The sequence below is a fragment of the Pinus tabuliformis genome, chromosome 1_2, assembly GCF_031772625.1.
Source record: "Pinus tabuliformis cultivar Carrire ecotype Pingquan chromosome 1_2, CPIR1, whole genome shotgun sequence".
Taxonomy (NCBI): domain Eukaryota; kingdom Viridiplantae; phylum Streptophyta; class Pinopsida; order Pinales; family Pinaceae; genus Pinus; species Pinus tabuliformis.
The window spans coordinates 669,826,994-669,836,810 of NC_142298.1; the positions used below are offsets into that span (position 1 = coordinate 669,826,994).

Here is a 9,817-nt window from a genome sequence, read left to right on the forward strand (position 1 = left end):
AGCTGTAAATTGTTTATGAATTCCATTTTCTCTACAAAATCGTAGGAATTCCTTGGAGATATACTCACCTCCTCTGTTAGTTCTCAAAACTTTTATATGCATCCCGCTTTGGTTCTCCACAAGTGCTTTGAAATTTCGGAATTTTTCAAATACTTAACTTTTGTTTTTAAGAAAATATACCCAAGTTTTTCTTGTAAAGTCATCAATAAATGTTAGGAAATATTGGTTGCCTGCTAATGATGGATTTTGCATTGGTCCACATAAGTCTGAGTGGACAATCTCTAAGGGTGCCTTTGCCCTTATGCTTTTACCTGATGGAAAACTTTCTCTATGTTGTTTTCCCAAAATGCAACCTTCACAAAGGCTGTCCGGTTTCTCTATCAATGGTAATCCTCTTACCATTCCTTTTCTGCTTAACAAGTTTAGATCTCCAAAGTTGAGATGTCCAAATCTCAAGTGCCACAACCAATTTTCATCATTTGGCACACTTTGGAAAGCCTCTTGGGTGACTGCTGCAATTTCTCCTTTGTTTTTCAAATCTGCCCTTATTCTAAGAGGGAACATCCTGTTCCTTGTCATCTTCACTTCAGCAATGCATCGTTTGCTGGGTGCTATATCCATGATGGTGCATACATCATTTTTAAAGAAAACATTGTAACCCTTTTGAACAAGCTGTCCAATACTCAAAAGGTTACATCTCATTCTGGGGACATAGTAGACATTTGCTATGGTTTTCCTTTCTTCTTGCTTTGTAAATATTTTTACTTCTCCTTTTCCCATAACATAAATTTTGCTATCAGTTCCTAGTGTGACTTCTGATTTCATATTTTTATCTAGGGCAGAAAAGAGGGCTATGTTTCCTGTCATATGATTGCTGCAACCTGAGTCTAAAAACCATATGTCATCACTGTTTGTTTCAGCCATGTTACAAGCTAACAACACATTATCTTCGCTGATGTTTTCTCTGGTGACATTTGCATTTGGTCTATTACTTATATCATGTTGCTTCTTCCTACATTCACTGGAATAATGCCCATATTTTTTACAATAATAGCATTGGACATTGGATTTTCATACCTTTGTCCTTGAGCATGATGTTGTCCTCTTTGTTGGCTGCTGCCTTGGCCTTGGTTCTGATTTGGATTGCTGCCTCTTCCTTGAGAATTTGCTGGATTGTTCCTTCCACCTCTGTTCTGGCTTCTGCCTCTTCCTCTCTTGTTTCCTCTACCTTGACCTCTTCCTCTTCCAAAGGACATCTGGGTCTTAAAGGCTTGATCTAGAGATGAGTTTTCATTTCTACTCAACCTCTGCTCATGTGTTATCAGTGATGCATGAAGCTCATCAACTGAAAAGTTTGAGAGATCCTTTGTCTCTTCTATGGTGGTGACAATCACATCAAACTTTGAGGGTAGGACCCTCAACAGTTTTTCCACAATCCTCTTTTCTTCAAGGGTTTCTCCATGAGTCCTCATCTGTGTGACCAGACCAATTACATGTGTGAAAAATGAGTCAATGGTGTCTGACTCCTTCATGCTCAGATTTTCAAAATCTCTCCTCAGCAATTGTAGTTTTGCTGTCTTTACTTTCTCCATGCCTTGATAGGCTGTTTTGAGGGTTTGCCATGCTTCATTGGATGTCTTAGCTGCTGCTATCCTTGGAAACACACTCTGGTCCACTGCTTGATACAAAAATACAATGGCTTTTGCATCCTTCTTCCTATTGCTCTTCAGCAGATCTCTCTCTGCCCATGTTAAGTTGTTAAATTGATTTTCATCTGCTGGTTCTTCAAACCCAGATTCAACAAGCTCCCATAGATCTTGTGAGACAAACAAGGCTCTCATGGTTATGGCCCAATAGTCATAGTTTTTCCCATTAAACTGTGGGAGTTGGGTATTAAACATACCCATACTAGTGCTGGTGCTAGCCATTCCTTGCATCCTCAACTATGCTTCAATTTCTTGACTGAGTATTTTAAAACACTGACTGTTTCAGCAGTAACAAAAAGAAAACTTTGAGGAATACTTGAATCTTTTCCCTGAGACTTCACTTTGCTGGAGAAGATTTACTGCTGCAACAAAAGACTCCTCCCTTCAGCTTCTTGAACACCTTCAAAGAGCCTAAGCGTGCTCTGATACCAATGTTGGGGATTTTTCTGGTAAAATCCCAAAAACAAATAAAAACTAAACACACAGAGGCAATGCTCTGTTTCCTTCTCTCCTCAGGATCCTTTGCACAGGGAAGCTTTAAAAAAATTTCTTGAGAACAGAGTATTACACACCCAGAAAATGATTTCTATTCATTAAAACAAAATGCCTAATACATATTCATCCTCTTTTACTGAGAGGGATTCACCAAAAATAACATTCATCCAACAAAATATTTACTCTGTCTCCTCCTGAGTATTTACACTGCTGGTGTGTAAAAACTCATTTACATTTACTGCAGTGAAAAGATTTTACATAAACTGCTGTAAAAACACTTTTTCACTTACTGGTGTAAAACTATTTTATGCATACTGCTGTAAAAAAACTTTACATATGCAACTCCAAAAAGAACTCATACTCCCAGCACTGCTGTGCATATATCCTCTTTTCAATAATCAACCATACAAAATAAAAACTTCATGCTGCTCCCCCTTGTTCTTCGCGGATAGCACTGCTGTGCATTATCCTCTCTCACACTACAGAGTTACATTACAATGAGCGACTAGTTTCTTATGCACTTTTCATTACACATATAAAGTCAACCAAAAAAAATTCCATCCCCTAACTCTACGCACTGATGTGCACCACATATATATTTTTTACATCCAATACAATACACGTACATCAACAAAAAAAAAAAACTACATGTCTTGTTTGACTTTTTTATTGAAAACTAAACTTAATAACTTTACTTGCCGTAAATAAAAAAAACTTAAATGTTTACCAACACCTATGACAATTTATTAAATGCCTCAATAAAAAAATTGCGTCAACCAAACTTAATTTTATTCCACGCAATGTAATGAATTCGATGGAGGCTCGTATGCTACTTTGGTTGATGGACGGCGGAGAACGATCAAGTAAATCGGATTGCTGGAATGAATATCGGGAGCCCACTTCACGCTGAACTTTAGGCTCCGAAATGTCAGTCCTGCTGACGTATGTAGAGGACCACGTCGCTGAGTATAATTGTATCGGGCTCGATTATACGGAAACTACTTTATGATAAAGGCGGTCCGATATGCTCTGGTGGTTTCGCTGAGCGGTTTTGGGTGCATTAATTGCTGCTCCACGGGTCAACTGATGTGCGGTTGAAATTACATTTTCAACAAATCAGAGAAATTCTACGTACGCCCTTGCACTTATCCATGGGCACTTCTTTCAACTCTTTTCCGGGCTCTAACAAACATTTGGATTCCTTGCTAGATTCAAGAAGAGCTAGACCATGCAAAAAATCATGAAGTCGACAATATTTGACTCGGCCATCAGAAACAACCCTTGAGATTTCGATCATGCATAGATTAATAAGTTTGTCTAGGTAAGAGCGTCCCACCTCTATTGCATCTCCTGCATCTGCATCTCGAGTAGAAGTAGAAAGAAAACCTTCAGCAATCCACGCATGCACTAGGTATTCTGACTTTATTTGAGAATGTGGAGGAAAGGCAGAACAGTAAAGGAAACAAGGCTTAAGGTGAGCTGGCAAAGCTTGGTAACTTAAGCGGAGTGAGTGCAGAACGAGGGCTGCGTCTCCTTCTCCTTCATTTGGACGATCAAGGCATTGAGATGATGCAACGTGGATTCCCACTCATTAGGAACCGTCTTCAACCTTGTCATAGACGCTGCTATTGTTTTCACGGCCAACGGTAATCCTGAACATTTTTTCACAATACGGTAGGCAATGCTGGTCAGCTGGTCAGGCTCTTGGTCAGATGGTTGGTTTGATTTTATACCCTTCTCCGATAGTGGCTCTTGAGGTGAAGTACTGGTAAGAATACGCGGAAAATTAGGGGGGAGAGTAGTCACGGGAGAATTGGCATGAAAACGGAATAATTCCCAGCTGTCATCATCAGACAAATACTGCATTTTGTGGATCTGACGAGTCCCCTTTTGACGATTTCCTATCTGCTCTGCAACATCCTTGTCCCGAGTGGTCACCACAATCTTATTTCGTCTGTCAGATGACAAACGCAGCCCAATCTTTTCCCAAGCTTCTTTGTCCCACACATCATCTAGAACAAATAAACACCGTTTTTCATGTAAATGTCTATTAATTCTGTGGGCAAGCTCCGCCTCGCTTAGCTTTGACATCTTATGACCCTTATCGTCTTCCTCCCCAAGCCTCATATAGTGCCTTCCCGTCACCAAAAGGAGATTTATAACCAACCATTTCGGCGAAACTGTTAGCCAGACTAGATGGGCGAAACCCTTTCGGACCTCTGGGCTGTTGAACACGTTTTCGACCAGATGACTTTTGCCGAGTCACCCCATACCCACAACCGCAATGACCCCATAGCCGTCATCTTCCAGTATCCATTTAGTAATGCATTTCACCTCAACTGACATGCCGACTGTGTAAGATTGACACCTGTTGAGTAGAGCATTTGGTTTTCTCCTGCTGTATAGCTCTTCAAAATCATACGCATTATTGAATGCGTGAAGCCGAACGTCTGCATCGAGGACTGATGTCACATATTTGAGATATTTAGCACTACTGTGTATCCTCTTGATCCTTTCCTTTAATGCCCTAATCCTACAGCCCATCTGATACTTGAAGATTATAATGTTGAAAAAATTAAGCTCACGGTCCTCGAATTCATCTATTAAGTACACAGCATCGTACAGAAAGTCCTGAACTTTGTCCACCCAGTTCACAATTGAATTGGAAGCGGTCTTTCCTCTCGCGTCGTTCAAGAGGGAATTAATGGAATTCACCTCCTCACAAATGAATTCAAAATCGTCTTTGAAGTCAATAACTAGCGATACTTCTTGAAATAGTTTATCAGCTAGCATTGAAGCCATTTTTTCTGCAAGCGTGGTAATAACCGCCTGTTCCATCTTCGCTCTTCCAATTCACAACTTCTGCAACAAAACCCATGCATAGCATATCCGCACAAAATCAGAGCCACAGTAAAAGATGTTATTCAAAACAATAAGTTTGTTTTACCCCAGAGAAGCAAGGTTGCATCTCATCAGACAGAAAAGAAGAAAATTGTGTTTATTAAGATGTTTCGAAAGTTTTTATGGTGGGATTTTCGGGTCTAATTTCTCTAAAATTTGGAAGAATTTATTGAAATCACAAACTTGATACGTAATCTCTGCACAATCCAAGTGACTATGAGTGTTTCATAGTGCTGAATTCTAGTTACAATAAAAACCCAATTTAAATTCATATTTACAATAAAAAAATCAGTTTAAATAACCCAAATTAAGATTTCACCTAAAATTTTTCCACACCTAAATGATTCCATATGATATCATAACCACAATAACATGGAGTAGTCTACCTTCCATCGTAGCCCGAAAAAACCTCCAACTCCGGCCACCGGCAATTCCTCCGCACTCCGCCACCCTCTGCGGCCTCCGCCCAGCTCCGCCACCCTCTGCATTAATATTAACGACTGACAAGGCCCTGACAGACATCCCGATTTCCATCGCATCTTGCCGCATGGAAGTTAATTCACCATGAAATTTGAATTCGGAAATAACCCGCGCGCTGCTCCCTCACCAATTCCTTCGCCTGGATATACTACTCCCTGCCTTTCAACTTCACACAGAAGCCAATCCCATGAATCCAGTGAACGCTCCTGCCATGGTCGACCACGCAGACTCTTTTACTTATGTCTCTCTCTTGCAGGCTTGCATTCGGAAAAACGATTTGGCAGAGAGCAAATTACTCCATGCACAAATCACTCAGATTGGATTTACAGTTGTCACACATTTACACAACACTCTCCATAAAACATTACACACTCCATAAAACAAAAAAAGTGTAACTTCCCATTCCATTCATAACATAGCTGATGCTTAAAAAGTGTAACTTCCCATAATGGTAAAACAAATAGGAGGAACTTTCATAATGATAAAACAATTCTAGAGTGTGAGGTATCCACTTTTTATTCACACACAAAACAACCCATCAACAAAGCTTGCTTTCAGTTTTCCTTGCAAGGAATCATGAATTTGATTTTACTTCAGAAATTAACCAAAAAAATGCACATGGTAGAGAGCTTTAGTCACATGCTTAAACTTTGATGCTAGTCATTATGGAAATCGACTTAGGAGTATTGCCAACTATCAAATGAACGTTGGTGCTTGTAGTGAAGGAAATTGACTAATTGCCAACTATCCAACAAACCTTGAAGTGAAAATTACATTACATTATGTACAAAAATGGATATAGTTTGAACATGTAAACTCCCCAAGCTTTCTTATGCCCCTTATTGATGGCTGCTATTAAGCTATAACATGGGGAAAAGTTCCCCCTTCCCTTACAGTTAGCTGCTTAGGGTTGCACGGTTTCCATATCCAACCATTAATCCAGTTAGCTTCTTATTACTCAGACGCTCTTGGCAAACCGTCGAGTCTTGAAATATGTTACCAAATTATGAAAAAAATCAAATAAATAATGAATTTATGACTATCTTTCGACGCTATCTATGTATGATTAATTTCATTGTGACATAATAGCTAAGATAAAATATCATTAGGTAAGCAACCCAATTTAAATCTTGAAGATATAAAATCTTTAGTGATTTTAGTATCTGAAGAATAATTAATTGCTATGTACCTATCAGGGAATGGTATCAGGTGTTGCAAACTCTGTGCTAAATTGACAACATCTTCTACATTACTGACTATTTGATTGAAACATATATATCTCCCATAGGCAGATGGATCTTCATAAGCACGTGTATGTGCATCCACTAGAAACCTTATGTCTACACTAGCTAAAGTGCCCTTCTCATACATTTGTGCAGCCCCTGCGATCACAAAGACTAGCCACTGTAAATAAACTAGCTAATATTTTGCACTTCCATAGATTAGATCCTCTCTAAGGGATTACTATACCATATTTGTACATTCTAGAGCAAAGTCTATTTGATATGCAGATCTCTCACCCTCACCTTTAAGATATGCAATGGTAGATCCTGAGCTTTTGTATGTGATACCAGGCCCCACAATCAGAGATGAGTTTATTCAACCCCCTATGCATGGCCATTGCCCATGTAGCCTTCTCTGATAGTGTCTTGGCTAATGCGTACCACAACTGTGAACAGAAAATATTGTATAATTAGAACATAATACCACAGATCACTGCAAGGTTCGGAATATTGTTATTAAACTGTACAGCTTTGAACTCCACAATCTTTGAGAAACACCCAAATTTTATACATATACCCCTTCAATAAAATGATGAATACTGTACCACAATGTATTTAGTTTCTCTCTGTAAAAATATATAGACTTAGCACAAAGCCATTTTAGCCCTGATTCAGTATGCACCAAAGATTTAGACAAAGGTTACATATCTAGACCTTCTCATTATTTGATGAATTTATAACCTGGGAAAATTCAAGGACAAAAATGAATTGGATATGGATTGTTGCACATAGAGAAGATATATGCACTCTGTTGTCTATGATGTGGCATCATTTCAGCAATCTTAAGAGGCAAAAGATCAATTGGATATGGATTATTGCAGGGTTATCTGCAATATGTAGCATGTATTTTGAGCAATTTTAAAAAGCCAAAAGCTAATTGGATATGGATTCGTGGACTGAGAGAAGCAAGATGAATATGTAGCATGTATTATCATTTGAGTAATTTCAAAAAGCCAAAAGCTAATTGGATGTGGATTCATGGACTGAGAGAAGGCTGAAGCAAGATGCATTGTATAGCTCAGTAAAATGATGGTGGACAAACTAAAATATGAAAGAGCCAATTGGATTTATTTCTTTAGATTGGAAGGAGCAATTATGCTTTCCCACCCAGATACAATTGTTACAAATGACATGTTTAGCTCATATTAGAAATACTACTGTCATGGATTCGATGGAAAACTACTATTGTAGCTAGCCTTAGAAAAACTGTAGATGCAAACATTGAAGTTATTTATTAGATTAACTAATCTGATCAAAGCAGCGTTAGATGAAAACCTCTGAGTTACTTACTAGATTAAGCAACTAATCAGACCAACGCTATCGAACATACCATTCAGTTAGATATCGTTAACAAGTTAAAAGGAAAAAGTGATAAATCAGTCCACTTTACTTAGATTGTATACTAAACTTAACATTTTGTCATTGAAAAATTATATATACAGACCTTCAATTTCCTGCAAAGATTTGCATCACTCCAATGCCTCTCATCAAGGGCATTAACCTTGTAGTCTCCATCTTCTCTCCAAATTGTTGTAGCCACAGAAGAAGTGAACACAACTTTCTTAATGGTCTCGGTTTGAGCACACGCTTCAGTGCATTGTTGGCTGCTTGTACTTCAAGTTCTGCCATCACTTCCTGTATTACACAAGTCCACATCTATCAATATTCAACCCTTCCAATACATATACGAAAATGCCCACATCTTTAATTCAAAGGTTCACTAACTTACATCATAACCTGCAACACTCTGAGGGTGTTCAAAGGTATAGAACAGACCAGAACAGCCCTTGAGCGCATCAGTAATGCTCTGATACTCCAAGACGTCTGCATAGAAGATCTGTAATCGATCCCCATGCAATTTTCTGAGAGACTCAACTTCGCCTGCCACCATTTAAAATCATCAATGAAGAATGCCAACATACTATAAGTTCAATCAAAAAGAAATGTGAAAACCTTCATCTCAATTTCAAGGTGACTGGGAATTCAAAATAGGGATGGGATGGCACAACTTTCATATATTTATTCTTAGGGGTTTGAAAAAAAAGGTAATGCATCAAACTTGGGTTAAAATATTAAATTCATAGATTCATCTTAACGTGAAATTTATCAAGAAACTACAAAATCTTGTTCTCTTTTCAATAAATAAACATACCAGCGTCTCTCTGCACAGTGGCGTGCACTGAATAGCCTTGTTGCAGAAGGCCCTGAACAATCCACAAGCCTACATAACTAGATGGATCCATGACACTGACGACCTTGCCATTGCCCTCAGAGGGGTTCAGACCAGAGGTAGACACCAGCATGGCTGCTCTCTCCACAAATCGTTTTTTCGAATGCAAGCCTGCAAGAGAGAGACATAAGTAAAAGAGTCTGCGTGGTTGACCATGGCAGGAGCGTTCACTAGATTCATGGGATTGGATTCTGTGTGGAGTTGAATGGCAGGGAGTAGCTTACCTAGGCTGAGGAATTGGTGAGGGAGCAGCTCGCGGGTTATTTCTGAATTCAAATTCCATGGTGAATTAACTTCCCGGTGGTCAGACACGATGGAAATCGGAATGTCCGTCAGGGTGGTGGAGGGAGGAGGAAATTCCAGTGGCCGGAGCCGGAGGTTTTTCCCGGCGGCAACGGAAACCGGGAAATTCCTCCGCCTGGGTAGATTACTCCGTAATCAATGTTGCATGCATCTCATGAGACAAAAGAAAAGGCACAAGGACTCTGGATTGGATTCAACAACAGCAAAATCACAATATTCTAGTCTGATAATGATTTAAGGATAACATATAGTCTGATCTCTTACACAGAAATCGTTACAGCCACCGATTTCTTTCTCTAATTGCAGTCTGCACCCAATGATTTCTTCAGTTACTGGGAGAATGGCATTTAATTTATGCCCAACACTTTGCAGCCTCTACAGCACTGTTGCCCCACGCTCTCTCTGCTACACCCTCTAAT

General features: G+C 39.2%; 1 pseudogene; it reads right to left on the reverse strand.

Annotated features, from left to right (window-relative positions):
• Positions 1-5,054, reverse strand: part of LOC149207472 (disease resistance protein RPP13-like) — a 31,020-nt pseudogene extending 25,966 nt beyond the window's left edge.
• Positions 5,055-9,817: the final 4,763 nt, after the last annotated feature.